Below are 19605 nucleotides of genomic sequence, written 5' to 3'. Positions count from 1 at the left end.
CCTGGAATGTACTTTCCATTCCTTGTACAAGCTTTAACCTCACTACTTTCAGGAAGCTTTCTTCAGTTTTTCTTCGCAACACTCTTCTATCCTTTCGTTGAATCCCCTTGAAAGCAAGCAAATTTAACACCTAAATATTCAGCATGTTATGTCCCCAGAGTTGAATTCTAATTCTGAGCAAGCACAGTATATGAAAATTACCTTTGTATCTACCACAATGTCAGATAAAGTGGTAACAATAAAATTAATATGGAAAAATATTTGGTAGTCAATAAACTACTAAAACATTGAGTTCATTTTTTTTTTTAGCACATTAAGGAATAGTTCTACAACTTTCTTTTTTCCTTCCTTTTTTCCTTCCTTCCTTCCTTCCTTCCTTCCTTCCTTCCTTCCTTCCTTCCTTCCTTCCTTCCTTCCCCACAACACCATTAAATTAGCAGAACATTTCCTAGAAATATGGAGTAGGAAAAAAAAAATCCATATTCTTAGTTAATCACTATACTTTTAATAATTATGAGCTTTTCATCATAAACTCGCTGTAAGGTGTCAGACCAGTCGATGTTTGATTGCTAAGCCATTTGTGGAAAAGAAACAGATCATCATCTTATTGCATATATTGATAGAAATTCCATGTCAGTTTGTGGCTCTTGAAATGCCAAACTACAGAAAAATAAGAATATGCTTGATTTATTATCTTTGAATATTGGGATGGTTAAAAATAATCTAAACTTGAAAATAATTGAAAAAGTTGCCAGTTTTTATTAACTTCATAAAAACCAAAAGTACTTTATCCAATATAAAAAATAAATATCCCACCTCTTTACAGACAAAAGTATAATACCCCTAGTACAAGTATATAAACAGTTTATAATGTTGATAATAAAATAGTAGTTCATCAATGTTTTTGGAAAGGAGTGGACAAAAATTTCACAAAAAAATACAAAAATGAAAAATGTAATAAAAGTTTATTTTTCCTAGCAATAAAATAAATACAAATTAAAATAAATGATATACCATTTCTTCTCCCATTAATTAAACATGTATTATTAAATAAGGAATAATGCAGTTATGTGTACAGATAAAATATTGTTCTTATTCATGTGATCTAGACTGGAAGTATGTGTCTGAAGCATTACAATGTTAACTTCTTTATTCCAGTATTTTCATTTCAAAGAATCATTCCAAAAGAAATATTCTGAAATTCTGGCAAAAGATACATATGAATTTATGAATTCATTAAATGGTTACGTATAATAGCAAATTATATACAACCTGAACCTAATGAAATGACTCATTGTCCTATTGCAAAGTTGGTATGTTACAGGAGAAAATACCTAAAATTTTCATATGTGGTTTATGAAAATTCATCTACAATTTTACTATGTGTATGCATACATCTGTATGCATAGGTATATATATATACCTTATGGAATGCAGATTCTGATTCAGTAGGTCTGGATTGGGGTCCGAAATTCTCTTTCTCTCAGTTTCCCATGTGATGCTATTATTTCTCCTGGATCATGCACCACCACATTTGCAGTAGTGAGGAGATGGGGACTATAACATAGGTCCTAAAGTGCTGTGGGAAACTTCATTTTTAATACTAAGTGAAAAAAAAAGAAGAAAATGATAATATGTAAAACAAAATTAAGAGGAGAGATCTGGGTAGTAGAAGATATTTGTCATTAAATATCAGAAAAATTAAAAAATTCTGAGCTTTGACTTAATCAAGAGTTGGTTACCATCTATGAGTATATGACACATTTGCAGGTTCATTTATTTATTTTTAATCTTTTCTTACATTTATTTTATTGAGATATAAATGACGTATAACATCATAGTAGATTCACTTGTACAACACACTGATTCGATATTTATATATTGCAAAATGATCATCACAATAAGTTAACATCCATCACCACACAGTTACAATATTTGTTCTTGTGAGGAGAACTTTTATGATCTCTTAGCAACTTTCAATTATATGATACAGTATTATTAACTGTAGTCACCATGCTGTACTTGTACATTATGTCACCAGGACTTATTCATTTTATAACTGGAAGATTGTACCTTTTTACTCCCTTCACCCATTTTTGTCCACTCTGGACCTCCTGCTTTGGCAATCACTACTTTATTATCTCTATCTATTGGTTGGTTTTTTCATTTCTTTGTTTTTTGGTGAATTTATTTTTATTACTCTAATTTTAGGCTATACCAAGACACCTCAACTGGATTTTTAATAAGGGTCTGAGTTTTTTTGTTTTGTTGTTGTTGTCATAATGTGATTCTATTATGAGTAAGTCTAAGGAGGTCATTGGGGACATGACTGATTGGCTGAGAACCCGATTTGACTCAAAGGGGGTTGATTTGGTGGCGTTTTAAGACATACTGCAATTACTTGGAGTTTTAAGTAACCATCTATCTTTTAGCTTGGGAGAGAAAACACGGAAAATCATTGTCTTTTCCATGTCACACATACATATGTAATAGATTTACTTTGTTTATGGTTTTCCAACAATGGAGTAAATTTACCACACAAGATTGATTATCTGGTAACTCTTACACAGATGAGGAAGATTGTGTTTACATTAAATTGTGTGCATGTCTCCAATGTAGAGTGAGAAGTACCTTCATAGAAGTGGTGCCTTAATCATTTGACCACTGTTTCTTCTGAACTTAACAACCTTGACCTTCTGTCTAACCTTCTGAGCTGACTCACCTTATTTTATACGACTTTGGTTTGGTGTTTTCATTATGTTTACAATAGTTTGAGTTACTTTTACTTTGAAATATAGATGCTTTAAGCTTGTCAGTATTTTAAGAAGCAAATGAATGAGCGATAGTTAATATGAATTTTTCAATTCATTTGCTGTAGAAATACATATGACACATTTTTTTTTCTGTTGGAATGCTATTGAGATTATTTATTGAATTATGGGAAAACAAGCATTTTTAACAAAACAATGGCTACAGAAATAAATCCTCTATCTCCTGCCCACGGTCTTTGCTTTAGAAAATTCATATTGATTTAATTCTGGCCATGCAATACATGATTTTTGTTTTATGAAGTGGAAAATTGATCTTCACTTAACATTGAAAATATTATATATATATAGAATTTAAATAAATAAAAATAAACAAAATATATTTAATTCAATACCTAATTAAAACAAACTGTCAACAACCTCTGTAGTATTCCAAATGTAATTTAACAATTATACAAAAATTATGCCCTGTAACAATTATAAGTGGTAAAGATGTATGCATTTCCAAAGGGCCTAAAATTCCTGAGAGAAAAAATACTATATGGGTAATATTTTGACATATTTAAATATATATAACAAATATGTTTAATAAAACTTTAATATATAAGTATAGTTTAAATATATACTTTCCAAAGATATGTTTTTTTTTGCCTGTGAAGGATACTATCTTAAAATAAGGATGCTACATTCCTGATGTCAGTTTCTTAAACCAATACATCGATCATGAATCTGTTTCTACCACATAGTATATACGAGTGTGTGTGTGTTTGTATGTGGCATATTTCTATTACCATGCTGTAGTGCAGCAGAGAAATATAAGATTTTACAGTGTTATTTAGATGGCGGCTATAAAGCGATAGTCCTTAGCACTACTATTAGAGTCATTTTTTTTTTTTGTGGTGTTTGCATCCTAAAGGTAGAACTAGAACAGGTGCCTGGTAGGTATGGCTATGCAGTATATTTATGTTGTGTTTTATTTTAAACATTCCAAAATGCTTACCGTGTTTTGTCTGGCACTGCTTTCAACCTCTCACTGGGCAGCAAAGAAACATGCATGTGCACATACACACACAATGTAAAGAGTTATATGAAATAAATAGAAATGTGATGGGGAAGTTGAATTTTCTCTTTGAACACATCAGAGCAGAGAGTTTAATTTATATTCTTTCTTATTGTGTCATTTTTGTCTTGTTATGATAATGTCCATATTTTTTTGTTTTGTTTTCTTTTCACCCTTTGCCAAAAATAGCTTATTAAAGATAAAGAGCTGTGAGATGGCCTTCTTGGCACTACATTGACACAGATTTTTTTTCCTTTTTTTAAGATCTTTTAGGCTCAAGATAATACTCAGTGGTAATTCCTGTTACTAAAGTAGTCTGTACAAACATTGAGTCTTTTTTATATATTGTTTCTATTGGTAAACTTACTGTTGGTAAGTTTTCATTGTGGTACATTTAAAGATAGTTTATTACACTCATTCTTTAATCCATGGAGATTTGAATACAGAAGTTGTTTCTGAACTTCCCATAGCTGTGTTATATTTTTCTTTTTTGTCATTATCTGGTTACTGGCACATTGACAACTACTTTGTTGTGTGGACATGTGAAATCTTTTAAAAAGATGAGCGAATGAGCAAAGGATAACAAGAATGACTTTGATGATAACTGTTTCATGTGACTCACTTATTTTTAATAGTGCTTTACTACACTTAGTATTTGTCCCTGTTCTTTAGATAATCAAATAAAATATTTTGATAGAAAATGTCAGCTAACGTTTGAAGGTTTCAAATGTGAATTCACAAAAGTCGAACAATTCAATCATGACGCTGAGTAGTAATGGATTTGGACTTGGATTTTGCTCACTATAACTGTAATGACATAAAATATTCAGAATTGTAAAATAAAAGATTATCAGGGGTTATTATAATGAATATATTACAGTTTTTAAGCATATCTAAATTCTTCATTTTTAAAATAAGACAAAACTCTTCCCTTTTAAATTCTGAATTGGTGTCAAATTTATCATAAGTGGTGATATCCATCACTGTATTTCTGTACAGAACTTTATAAATTGTTAGGTAATACACTGGTAGTACGTAGGATGAATTATAAGTGTCGTCCAGTATAGGCTGTGTTAGTCTAAATGTACAGTGTAGCACTGTACTCGGTTCAGCTAATATGGTGAAAACTTTGGAGAAGTATTAATTATAAAGCCACAAAGACAATCAAAGAGATAAATAAGGCAAAAGAGAAATTTTCAAAGTCGAGGAAATTTGACCAAGGAAAGAAAAAATGAGTGAGTTGAATGATAATGTTCAAATGGACGAAGGCAACTGTATCAGGACTGACTTCCCAGATCCATGTCATGCATAAAGAAGTTTCTCTTGCAGTTAATAGTTCCTAAATATCTTATTGACTCAGACAAGGAATGTTTCTCTGTTGAGACTTTCGAAGTTCCATATTTTGATAGTATTACAGTATCCTTTTCAATATATATTTTAATTGCCTGGGACATATAAGTACTTCCCAAACTTTAGTCATTCTACTACCACCTTTATGGTTTTGGAAATATGACATAGGTCTATTCATTTTATATGTACGTATATATACACATATGTATATACAGCGGCTGACAAAAAATGTATACACATTTTAAGAAAGAAAAAAAGGTATTAAAATTGTCATACTCAATATATACCAATAAAAAAAGGTGAATACAAGTCATGTGTATACATTATTTTGGCACCCCCAGTATATTACCTCTTTTAAAGACGTATTCAAGTAATAATAATTATGAAGTCATACAAACTATAAGATAGTTTTTAATATTTTTAATATACATAAAATAGATACAAAGCCATTCAATCTGTTAAACATCCTCTGTATGCATTGCACAATGCTGATAATGTGAGATCCAAAATATACAGCAAAATCTAGGTCCTGGAAAATGCAATTTAAAGTGAAAAGATATAAGAGCACTATTTATATAAAATTAAAATCAAAAGTCAAAATATGTCCCAAGGCGCTCGTCATCCGACACTTTTAATATTCACAAGTGCCTCTATACACATTAAATAGCTTTTTTTTGCATTATTTAAGTACTTGAAAAACTATGATATCATTTATACCTTCAGAATGACTTTGTGATTGACAGAAAAATTACAGGACCTCTTAAGCTATGACACCAAAGGCAATGTCAACAAAACAGTACCCACGTGCAATGAGTTAGGCAGGGGGGAAGATTTAGGAAGGATCCTTCCATATCTCCTCCAGCAATTGTGTCTACTGCACAGAAGCTAGCTACAGATAGGTGGACAGAAGTTGTGTTTTCCCAGTGGTTTGTGTGCTTCTTGTATATTATTTAAACATATAAAAGGAAAATAAATGTACGCTGCTTTCTTTGAAGAGCTTGTAAATATCCAGAATCCGGCAATAATACACATTTGCTCTCTTAAGGATGGAATTTCCCAGCAGCTTCTGTTGATAAAACTGCAGAATAAACCGCCTACGCATATATGAATGGTTCTACTGAGAAAAGTTGTATAAATGGTATAATTTTCATGCTGGTTCTATTTGTTATTAAGAATCAGGCAGGATTCAGTGTCAAATAACTATTCTTTGTCAGATAAACTTCACATTGATTTAGTTACATGTGTAACTGTTTAAGCCTGGGCCCATTGTTTCATAGAACAGCTTAATAGTATTTATTGCCAAAATAATATCACTATGGTAGTACCTTTGCTATTACTTATTGCCAAAATAATATCACTGTGGTAGTACATTTAATAATCTTAAAGAGATTGTTATACATACTCAAAGAGAGAGCTTCTGTAAGATTTCCCCGTATATATTATATGTATCTGGCTTGGTTACACAGTTTGTGAATTATTGGAGTAAACTGATGAATGTTCCATTGGAAAATATCTTGCCTCCAGTTAGTTTCATGTAGCAAACCAACATACTCTTCTAACTAGGATGTATTAAATAACCCTTAGCAAACATCTTTCATTTATGTATGAATTCAGTCTGGGAGAAGAACACTACCTCTTCTTCTTTTCTCTGATATTTATGTTGAAAGACATTCTCAGAAAATATCTGAATTAACAATCTTTCCTACTTTCTCCTGTAAATTTGGGCACTATCTGCTATGATTCTGCCACAGAGTAACTCAGTTACTGAAGGAAATTACCTTGCCCAAAAGTCATACACAATTTCCTTTACTTGTTGGTTTCTAAAAGTGGAATACAAAGACAAATGAATAGGCACCTATCTGGAGGTCAACAACAGAATGTACACCATCCTGTCACTGGTCTCACTTATCTTGTAATGCATCAGCTCTTCCTCTTTACAAATATATGTATGTGTTTTTACATTCACAACATTTTCAGATAGGTTGACTTCTTAAAAATTGAGGCGTTCAAGAATCCTGCATGAAATATGAAAAATAATAACTTTGAAAGAAATGAACGGAAAACACACACACACATCATTTGCATTTATGCAAGTTCGAACCTGTAAGGTCTTCACAGAGAGATAATGGGAAGTGATGAATCTACACCCTTTAGATTGTTGGATTTCTTTTTGTTTTGTCTTGCTTTGTCTTTTTACACCATGTTGGCTTCATTTTTTGTTTATTATTTCTGTATTATACGTCGAGATTGTTAAGACTTCTCTCTGACTTCCTTCACAAGCAAGAGTATCAATTAAGGTCTTAGCAATGGTTTAGCCAAAGATGAAATGTAATTTATAGCATTATCGTTGGTTTTCTGAAAACTAGAAACTGAAAAAGTATTAAGTGCCACATTATTTTTTTGTATAAACGTCTGTTTGCAATAATTCCATGCGTTTAAATCAGTTCATAGTATTATATATAGAGGGTGCAAAGAAAATGTATACACATTTTAAGAAAGGAAAAAAACTGTATTAAAATTGAAATACTCAATATATATTGATAACAAATGATGAATACAAATCATGTGTATACACTTTTTGGCATCCCCGGTATATATATATCCCCGGTATATATATATATATATATATATATATATATATATATATATATATAGAGAGAGAGAGAGAGAGAGAGAGAGAGAGAGAGAGAGAGAGATAGCTCCATTGATTTTTGTCAGCTTTCAACCATCTCATATTAAAAGTTGAACAATGTTAATTCCTCTTATTTTGTAAGTTTTTAGCTTTTAAAATTATTTAAACTGCTACACCTGTGTTCATTCTCAATTACTTTCCTTAGCAAGCTGTAATAAGTATTGTAAAAATCCTGCAATCATCTTTGAGTAAATGAAAGAATACATAATGATGAATACTATTATTATTATAACTATTGTGGTTTATCCCATTTCATTGACTGACTGTAAAAAAAAAAAAAAAGAAGATGTTTCCTAAAAAAAGGCATTAGTTTGATTAATAATTTAACAAAAAACATTGTAGTCGTGTATTATCATGAATGGTGCTCTCTTCTCACTATAGTATCAAATCAGTTGTAACTGAGTTCACATGAGGCTCTATTGCATCAACTAGCTGTATAGTATTAGACAAGCTACTTAAACTTTCTACTCTTGTTTCCCAATCTCTAAAATGTAAACAATATAATATCTACCTCATTGAGTTTATGTTTGGAATTCTATTAGATAATGTATGTCATACTTTCAGCAGAGATTCTGGGATATACTCACCACTTAATAGAAGTTACATCAAATATCATCATTATCATTTATATCATTTTAATCATCAAGTACAAAAATATTATTCAATAAAGTTTGGAGGTTTCTTCTGCTACTTTCAATATCAATTCCTTTTGTTGTTGTTATTTTGTTTTTGCTTTGCTCTTTAGTGTAGTGTTAAACTTGTCTCGAGAGATAACTGGGCAAAGAAGCTATTCCAGGAGAGGGATGATCATATGCAACAGCATGGGAGTAGGAGATAAAAAGTTGTGTACAAGGAAGTACAAGTAGCTGAGCATAGCTGCAGTGATGGACAAATGTTGTCAGTCATAGCATGGCAGGCCTTTCCAGCCCGGCAAAGAAAACTTGGATTCCTATAGAATCCAAGGTCAACTTGAGATTCTTTGTTCTATGTCAGGAGAGGTCCTGCACCTTGCATCAAATCAACTGTGCTATGGTTTCATACTTTGCTTTGTGATGAAGTCAAGCAATTTAGTAGGAATCTGCTTATTGGTTTCAATTCAGTTTGTATCCATGAGAACTATAAGGAACTGTTGACAGAAAAGAGACAAAATAGCTATTCATTATGCCTGGTTTCCCTGTCCCCAAAATACTATTCATTGAGTAAGGTGAAAGGGAATATGAGATACAGGACTGGTTGATGGAGGACTCATTTTGAACTTGACCTGTTGCCATCTGGGTCTCATGCTCCACCCTCTCTGACATTGTAAATGAATTTCCAGGTCTTCTAGTATTTGCCAATATTGTGTTTTCAGATTTTTTAAATGAGAAAATTAAATATAATTTTAGAATAGTTTATGCACTATTACTATCTTACTTCATAAAGTAGAAAAATATTCATCGTATAAAAACCTTGCTACTAAATTTCAATTTTCCTGTTGTTCTCCAAAACCATTTTCTTGCCTACATAACATTTTATCTCTTCCATGCATTTTTGTCTTTATTTCTCATGAAGTGGAATGAAGAGAGTGAGACTCTTAGCTCAAAATGAGACATTTTATGACTTTTTTATGGTGGAGAAGTGTCACTTGTATGACATGAGCAACCTGAAGTTACAGCTTGGAACATTTAATTTATTAATCAACTAAATTTGATGGATGACCTTGAAGTGTTCAGCACAGTGGTGAGTACTGCAGGGATACAGGAAAATAAGCCCTGTTTTCTGTCCTCAAAGCACTTAGAATCTAATTGGGGACCCTACGTAATAATGACCTACACAAAGCAGTATAGATCTAGTGATAACTCCTGTGGGTTGGACTAAGTGTTATGAGAACTCTGAGCCTCAGGTTCACCATTTATAGAATGGAAATTGTGATGTTTAGCTCACAGGGGTGTTGAGAGGAACAAAAGGAATAACACATGTACATTGCTTACCTGGCCATGCGGCAATAGTAAGCAGTCCAAAAGGGGTAGCTATTGAAATTGTTGGTAATGATGGTGTCAAATGAGTGAGTGCTGATGTGATTAGGAAAGACTTAATGAATACAGTGGAACTTGTATTGGATATTAAAAGATGGCACATAGTAGTAATAAATACATATTTATTTGATTAAAAATGAGATAGTGAAGGAAGTCAGAGTGTAGGCAATGGAAAATGAATATGTAAAGAAGAAACGTAATTTTGAGCATTTGCAAGAGTTTGAGATAATAAAGAAACTGCATAGAGCAGAGAATGTGTTTAGATTGTGTTAGGAGGAATATAGTCAGATTTTGAAGGCCTTAAGCTAGCAAGATAATTTAGAATAGATATATATATATATTTTTAAACGAAGCAATAAGGGGACCATTAGTGATACTTAAATGAAAACATTATGGGAGTGGTATGTAAAGATGGATCTGAAAATGGTAGGTGAGAGGATTAGAAGAGGCAGGTCCTAGTAGGACTGGTAAGATGGGGGATACCGATGATAGAGGATGAGGCACATGGGAAACAGACTTTCATTGAAAGGCTACTGGGAACCTGGTAATATAGCTTACCTCTATATCTAGTGTATACTCAGGTTTTACCATGTGGTTTCTAAAATTATACTGCTTGTTACATTAACAGTCAGTTTAAAAATGGTTATGTGGGAGAAGTAAAATTAGGTAATAGATATATTGAGTTTGAAGTGACTTAAATTTATTAGGTAGAAATTTTTGTTATTTGATCAAGGTAAAAAATGAGAACCCCTATCAATATAATCAGTGATTAAGATTTGTTGTTCTTGATATTATAGTTGAAACTATGTGAATACTTGCAGTATTTAAGGCAGTCAGCACCCAAGGGTTATTTTTGTTAAATAGAAACGTAAATGGATTTCATGATTCTGAATATTAAATTATTCATAAGATTTGGTGTTTTAGAGTAGGAGGATAAAACTCCTAATGTAATGGGAAGTAAAAATGAGAATAACATTACCAGTACGTTACACAGCTTCTTAATTCCCATTAATTCCAATGAAAATCATCACCCCTGAAAGTTTCAAATTCAATACCTACATAAAGTATTTTGTGTACGTAGCTATGTGTGTATTAGTTTTTATATCTTCCATAAAAATATATTTGAGGCATTATATTATAATTAATTCTTTTACATTTCTAAGTGGCTACCAAAAGCAGTTACTGTAGCTAGATTTTTGGCATTCTCTAAGCTAGTTCCTCATCTTCTTCTGAATTAGTCTTTGGTCAGCTAATAATTATTTTATTAATTTACTGTTTTTATCTACATTGTTCTTTATTTCCCCATTTTGGTTACATGATTCCAGACTCCTAAAAAATATTTCAAGAAGTGAGATTTTCAAAGTGATTTTCAAAACATGAAATAAAAAGAGACAATCTAAACAAAAGTTGTATATTTCTTTCAGGAAAAAAAATTGTTTACTCTTAGATTGCTAGAAATTTAAGTTAAACCATGTACCACTAATAGATTAAAGTAATTAAATGCTGATCATAATACACATATTTTCATTAAAGGAAGTAATGTTAAGGTTCAAATTAAAGCAAATTAATACTGATAAGGAAAGGCTAGTTAGGAATGAAGAAAAATAAATAGAAAACTAAAAATTATTAAATGAAAGTACTAACTTTGGACAGCTATAGATTTGAAAATCTCTTACTGTTAAATATTTCCATTTTTCATTCCATGGTATGTGAAGACAAGGAAATTTAAGAGCAGGGGTTACAAAGTCAGATATATAACAGGGTTAGGTAGATGATATAGGTGGTGAAGACGACAGATGATCCTGTGACATGGAAGAGATATTTTATTTTCTGTCCTAAAAGAATTGATGTCACTATTTGCAGCTGATATCATGTAGAAATATTGGTGCATTTTAACATGTACTTACAATTTATTAAGTTAGTACCTTTATATGACATCTTGATACTTTTAATTTTTGACAAATACTTCAAGAATTTTAAACAGTGTTTAGAAGCCAACAACACATATAGTAGGCCCCATTTACCAAATGGCCTGTAACGTTTTGCAACCTTTTTGTCAGCATCTTCCCACTCCTTAATCAGTACTTCTTAAACATTAATGCACACTGCAGAACTTATTAAAAGGTGGATCCAATTCAGAAGATTGGTCTAAGGTCTGAGATTCTCCATTTCTCATGAACTTCCAGGTGATACTGCTGTTGGTGCTCCAGGAGCCACACGTTGAGTAGCAGGGACCTACAAAGCCAGTGCTATAACAGGCCTTATACGAGTGCATCCTCCAACTTGAGTGTGGCAAACAGGCCTCATCTCACATGACAGTTCCCATTGATTAATTATGGTTACCTGGAATAGTGTGTCTACTGTAGACAAGGAAAAAAAAGAAGAGTGGTGGCATGTGTGTCATATTTAACATTCCTTGGCTAGTCTAGCCCTCTCATTTTACAAATGAAGAAATGAGGTTCAGAGAAATTAAGTGATTTCCTCAGCCTTATATAGCTAAGCATTAATAGTTACAGAACAAAAACTAGTACTTTTATAGACAAGATTAGTCTTCTAGGGCTGCCTTTCCAAAATACCACATGCTGGGTAGCTTAGACGACAGAAATTTATTTTCTCACAGTTTCGAAGGTTGGAAAGTCCAAGATCAAGGTGCCAGGAAAATCGGTTTTATTCTCAGGTCTCTCTCCAAGGTTTGTAAATGTCAGCCATCTTGCTGTGTCCATATATGGCTGCTTCTGTGTGTATGAGATTGAGAGATCCCTAGTGTCTCTTCCTGTTCTTATAAAGAAACCATCTTATTTGGTTAGGGCTCCCCTTTATGACCTTGTTTAACTTTAATTACTTCCTTAAAGGCCCTATCTCCAAATATAGTTACAGTAGGTAAGTGTTTCAACTATGAATGTTTAGGGGACACAATTCAGTCCATTACAAGACTACTTATCAATTTAAAATTAATTTATACAACTATAATGAATCATTTTAAATAAAAACAATATACTATTGAATTATTTTATAACTTTCATAAAATTTTGTGAAGAGAATGGTTGAAATCTTATTTAAATGAACGCATTCTCTTTCTTAATCATATGATTTAACCTATAAAGTTGAAAGCAGGAAAACATTTTTTTAAAGATTTTTGTTAAAATATAGCTAATATACAATGTTATATCAGTTTCAGATATACACAATAGTTATTCAACATTTATATACCTAAAGAAGTCCAGCAACCATCTGACACAGTAATATGCTATCACAATATTGTTGACTATATTCCTTATACTGTACATTACATCCCCATGATTTATTTGTTTTATACCTGGAAAGTTGAACCTCTTATTCTCCTTTACCTCCCACTTGCCATTTAAAAAATTTTTTAATTACAGTTGGCATTCAATATTATTTTATATTAATTTCTGGTGTAAAACATAGTGGTTAGAAAGTTATATAATTTACAAAGTGATTCCCCCTGACTAATCTAGTACCACCTGGCACCATACATAATTATTACCGTATCATTTACTATATTCCCTATGCATTATATCCCGTTGACTATTTCATAACTTCCAATTTGTGCTTTTTAATCCCTTCACCTTTTTCACTCTGTCACCCAATCACCTTCCCATCTAGCAACCAACCATCAGCTTGTTCCCTGCATCTATGAGTCTGTTTCGGTTTTGTTTGTTTATTTATCCTGTTCTTTAGATTCCACATATAAGTGAGATCATATTGTATTTGTCTTTCTCTGTCTCACTTATTTCACTTAGCATAATACTCTCTAGGTCCATCCATGTTATCACATATGGTAAGACTTCATTTGTTTTTTATGGCTAAGTAATATTGCATTGTATATATGTACCACAATTTCTTTATCCAGTCATCTATTGATGAACACTAAGATTGCTTCCATGTCTTGGCTATTGTAAATAGCACTGCAGTGAACATAGGGGTGCATATATCTTTTCGAATTAGTGTTTTGGATTTCTTTGGATAAATATTCAGAAGTGGAATGAAAGCAGGAAAAGTTTATAAGCAATTTTTTATAATATTCAGAAAGGGGTATTAAATGTTTAAATATTTTAAGTTATATATCCATGCATTTTATTGATGATACTCTTATGAGGAAAATATATATCATTAATGAGGAAATCACCTAGACATATTAACACATATCTATCATTTACACTTTTTCATAGCAATAATTTCCAAGAGCTCAACAGTATGGTTCTTGGTAGCTGTTGACTTCTCTGGTTTAATTCATGTACTATATGATTCCAAGTTTTCTTTAAAGGATGTTTGTATCCTTAACAGAGAAAGATATAATTTGTATCATGGAGCTGCTCAAGGTCAATATTCTTTTTTCCCCTCATAAATTTCCTTGTCGTCTGTGATGTATAAGGAGTGCAACGAAGCTGAGATAATAGTCTAATTGTCATTTTAATTCATTATTGTTTTTTGGAGAAAACCATATTTGAAATCTTGTCTTGCACAAACTAGGCCAGAAAATTAAAACTGTCAAGATTCTTAATATTATCATAGTTTATGTCAGATATTCCACAGTAAGCATCAAAACCAACATTTTAATATTTGTTTCAATGTCATTCTTATTCTATGACTAGTATGTACATGACCTCTAAGCAGATTTTGGCAATCATATTTATACATGTTAGGAGGCTTGTATCTTGAGATAGTGATACCTGTCTTCTTTGCCTCACTGTCACTGAATAACATATGAGATATGTTTAGGGCACCTCCCTGGATTTGAAAGGGTTGCGTCTGCATGTCCGTAATTGCCATTGTTGATTTGGTTGACGTGACTGAGGAGGCTTTTGCCTTCAAGATATACTTCTTGAAACTGAGTAAGGACATTTTTCCTTAATAGTAAACTATTCTTCTCAATATGTACTTACAGTTATTTATGAGTTCTTATAAATGTGGACACATTTTTTGTTCTTTGTGTGCTAGTTAGCTTGAAAACATTCTCTTGATTTGTAGATGAAAAAATATAAAGCATATATATAAATAAGATAAAGATATCATTAAATATGGGTAAGTCCTTTTACTGACTTATCAAGGAATATTTGTTTCCTATATGCACTTGTCCTTTATTTTTTAAACTCATAAAATTGTTTGTAGTGAAGGAAAAATTTTTATTAAAATTGAGTTTGAAAAGAGGTCATTTTTTTTTCTGTACTTATAATTAATTTAGTTTGAATGGTAATACAGAATTTGCAATAGATTGTCAATATTTTTAATGTCGATTAGTTTATGGTCCTTAATAGTATTTTATTTTCTATAATTTCACTTTAGAACGGTTATAGATTTTTTTTGCATTATTACAATTTATTTGTGTTGTGTTTTTCCCCTAAGTCTTATGATTTTGTATTCCTTAAAGAATGGTTTTAGTTAGGTATTCGAGGTGACAGAAAAGCTAACTACTGGTTCAAAAATTAAATGAGTGGACATATTTTTCCTTCTTTCTTTTTTAGTTAAATGATCTCCATGATTTCACAAAATATGTGATTTATTTAAACTCTAAACAGAGACTGTAATCATTCATTGTTAGCAGTCTGTTACACACACACACAACTAATCTGTTGCAGCTTCCTAATTCAGAAGACTGCCCTCCCTGTCTCCCACTGAAATAAGGGATCCTGAATGGATAGTGTACTGGCATGGACAGAATGCAAGTCAGTCTTAATAGCCAGAATAGTGTATTTTGGGATGAGGGAGAATGGAATTTATTTAGAGTCTGCTCACAGCTTAATCTACCACCACAAGTGTCATTGGCCTTGGCTCTCATTCCCAGCTTCTTTTGATGAGCCACAAAACTTTTTTGCCCTCTCTTGAATAGCGAAGGTATAATTTGCCATAATAATCAAAATTTTGCATCATTATGGTCACAACTGATTCAGCTTTTTTTATGGTACATTTTAAAGGGAAAAGAAATAAGTATAAGCTGTATGGGAAAGCTTACATTGTTTGACAGCCTTTTTATTCCCTTTCTTTGGTGTTTTGTTTTGCATGTAAAGGCTGCCCAGTTCCATTATCCCTGGCTTCCCTACTCTGCAAATTGCTGACTGAGAATTCTTTATTAGCAGTAGTAGGAGTCAAGGGGCTTGAGACAGAAATTCATTTTTTTTAAAGGAAAAAAAATCAGGTTCTAATTGGGCACAGGACAACTTGGAAAAGGAAAGCGTGCACAGTGTAAGATTGTTGGCAATCCATGCTCTGAATCACTTCCCGAGTCGTCTCCCATCTCCCTTCCCTCCCATCTCCCGAAACAATCAACTAGCTGTATGCTAGGTTGATTCAAAAGAATGGCTAATCGCAGAAGGAATCAGAACTATTCCAGGAAGCCAAAGTAAGAAGTTTTATCTCAATATAGAGATATGCAATCTTCCACAATTGAAATAAATTTTCACTCTGTCGCTTCTTTAATAAACTGACCAGCTTCTTAAAGATGCATGAAATTATGCCATTCCACAGTGCCCACCAGATGGATTTCATGGTTCCTCTTAGAGCATTCCACACATTAGCATATATCTATAATCACAATTATCCCTACCCTTGATCCTCTTCCCATTACCTGTTTGGTGTTTGTCAGAGTTCAAATCATAGAGGAAATCAGGAGAAACAATGAATTGGAAGTTCTTGAAAATTTTGTAAATCTACGAGTAGTAGGTAGGCATGCACAGAGGCCTGTTTAGCTGCGAAATTGCTTAACAATAGGTTGAAAAGAAAATCAAATGCAAATATCAAGAGCTGTGTTTTATAGCATTGGATTTGAGGAATTACAATATTTATGTTTTAAGTCCTGATATTTTGTGCCTGTGTTTACATGGTGACTCCGTAACAGTTTACACATGAAAATATCAATTGTTCTGCAGATAAATGGGTTATATGATTTCATTGAATTTATTGGTTTAACAAAGTAGACAAAACTTATATTTTTATTTGTTCCACTGTGTTGTAAAATGCAACAAAATTGTTTTCCATCGTAAATTCATATATAAATTGAATCATCTAACAAATTCCTACGTACCTGTTTTTCAAATAAATGTGTAAGTTTATTTTTTTAAGAAAGCAACAAATGCAGGTGCCTTTGATGTACATGTTGTCAAATGTAAATTTTTTTTTTTTTAATATAGATAACTGGCTTTGGTTGATTCTTATCTAAGTGTATTGTTGGATTTGAAATTGTTTCAGGGTGAATAAGAATATTACTACATTTTGAAATATTAAAAGTTCAGTAAAGGGGGTGGCCAGTTAGCTCAGTTGGTTAGAGCATGGTGCTAACAACACCAAGGTTGCCGGTTCAGTTCCTGCATGGGCCACTGGGAACTGCTCCTTCCTTAAAAAAAAAAAAAAAAAGAAAAAAAAGTTCAGTAAAATAAAGATTATATTAGCATAGTCTATTATTTTTACACATTCATATATATTTTACTTTTTAATGAAGCATACACGATATATTCCTGTTGTCAATGATAATGAGGGGGAATAAATATCAGCGAAGGGTCTGCTTAATTTCATTTTCTAACTTTAGTTATACAGAATGGTCTTTTCCTTAATAATATCTTAACTAGATATGATGAAAATAAATTCATTTTTTTTGTTTTTTATGTTTTGCCCAAAATTCCTGCATGTGCTATTTTGTCACAATTATCAACTTTGTATACCTTTAAAACTATATTATCCAATGACATTTTCAATTAAAAATATATAATATCACACTGCATAAATATGAATTTGGTATTATAATTATTATTAGCTATATATAATGCACTGTTAAATTTAATATCTGCTGTTAGTCAATTTTTAAACCAATGTACATACTATGCAGTCAGTGACTAGAGAGAATTTTCATCTTTTAAATTCATGTTTTCATAGGCAAGTAATGCCCTTTTTTTATTATCATGGCACAAGTGGGGAAAAAATTAGATGCAGTGAGCTACAAATGATATTTGGCAATTACGTATCATATTTAAAGTTCAATTGTTTTATAATTAGACTTGTTAAATGATAGCTCCTTTAAAAAGTATAACTTTGCTTATGAAAGACTAGATATGCATTTGTGTATGTGTTTTAAGTTATGTTCTTGTTACTCAGATCAAAATTGCAAAGTTTTGTTCAACATTTATATTGAATTATTTTCATATTCATAAAGATTTTGTTGGCAATGACTGTGTCTCTATTTTTATAAAATGAAGATTTCTATTTAGGAAATGTGGCTATTTATGAGCCATTTTTAAATTTAAGAACAAAGATATAGCAGTCTTTGGGCATTGTAGCTCAGCATCTGTGAGCATATTCGGTAACAGTGTCAGGAGAAAAAAATCAAAATAAGTAACTTAAGTGACAGTTATACTTTTTAAAAGAGTTGGAGTAAATTTTTAGCACATCAAAATAGACTTGTGGTTGCCAAGAAAAAATGATATGTGGGTATGTCTAAAATATAAACCACATTGTCAATGATGATCTAAAAGGATTTACTATAGGCCTTATTAGTCTTTTTCTTTAAAATTAGCTGTGCATTTGGCTGTTCCTTTAGTTAACTTATTTCTACTTCAAGTTATTAAGCCTTTTTTTAGCATATTGTTGGAAGTATTAAGTTAAATATTTGAAAATCATGTTTTTGACAGATTTTACTAGTAAAGAAAACTGAAATGGCGACTTTTGACTTCAAAACTTTGTAACGACAGATCATAAAATATTTATAGTTTGATATGAGGTATTTATTATAACTCTTTGAAATGTTCAATTAAATTGTTTCTCAAAAAGTTTTATAACCTAGAAAAAACTTCCTTCATGAAACTATTTTTAAAAGTTATAAATGAGTATATACAAATTATATGCTTTATATAGCTACAGTTTATTATACATATTTTATTTATCAAAATGTTTGTTATTAAAATGTTATATATTTCAAATATACATTTAAAGTGCACATTTACATATAAAATGTTGATGTACGTGGAGGTATTAGAATATTGCAATATCAGAATATTGCAACACAGATAATCAATTTGATGGTCTAAAAGGTACATGGACCATATAAAAAGGTACTTGAAGGGGTGAAGTAACTGCAGGTGAACTCCCTCATTTAGAATACATGTCGACTTGGCCATGATTTAAGAGGTAAACTAAACATTTCCTCTGAGAAACATCTGTTAACAAAATAGGGCTATATCAGATGTGACCATAGCAAAGTTTGAACTTATAAATAGCTAAATGAGACATATGTTTCAACATGACTAATTCACAAGGTATTAGTTAAGTAGGCCTCAATGTATAGCACCAGATAGTTCATCAGAAATGAAAAGTGGACAATTTATATGATATTAGAAACACACTGATAGGGCAGCATTACACGTTAATAATCTTATGTAGATTTATTAAGATGTTAAATATTTAGTATAGTGCTTGCTGCATATAGTAAGTATTCCACAAATATTAGTTAAATTTTCCCCTCTATGAAACCTAGAAAGGTTAAAAGTGACCACACTTGCTATGGTACAAAAGGATTGTCTTACCCCCTTAAGATCCCACGAAACATCCACACAATAATCACTAATAAAAATAGACAGTTTCCACTAAGTTCAGTCATTTAGCAACACTTACTGACAACCTACAATGTACCAACATATTAGAACAGACATTACTATGATAAAAAGTTGCTAAAGGAGTTTGCGGGCGGGCGGGGTGGATGGTTAGGGAATTACT

General features: G+C 31.7%; 1 protein-coding gene across 6 annotated transcripts in view; it reads left to right on the top strand.

Annotated features, from left to right (window-relative positions):
• Positions 1-19605, top strand: part of ERBB4 (erb-b2 receptor tyrosine kinase 4) — a 1041923-nt gene that overhangs the window by 144272 nt on the left and 878046 nt on the right. The gene's annotated exons all lie outside the window — the stretch shown is intronic.

Source organism: Rhinolophus sinicus, chromosome 17, assembly GCF_057876585.1.
Source record: "Rhinolophus sinicus isolate RSI-liver-muscle chromosome 17, RSI-T2T, whole genome shotgun sequence".
Lineage (NCBI taxonomy): Eukaryota > Metazoa > Chordata > Mammalia > Chiroptera > Rhinolophidae > Rhinolophus > Rhinolophus sinicus.
This window is presented reverse-complemented; position numbering and strand designations above follow the sequence as displayed.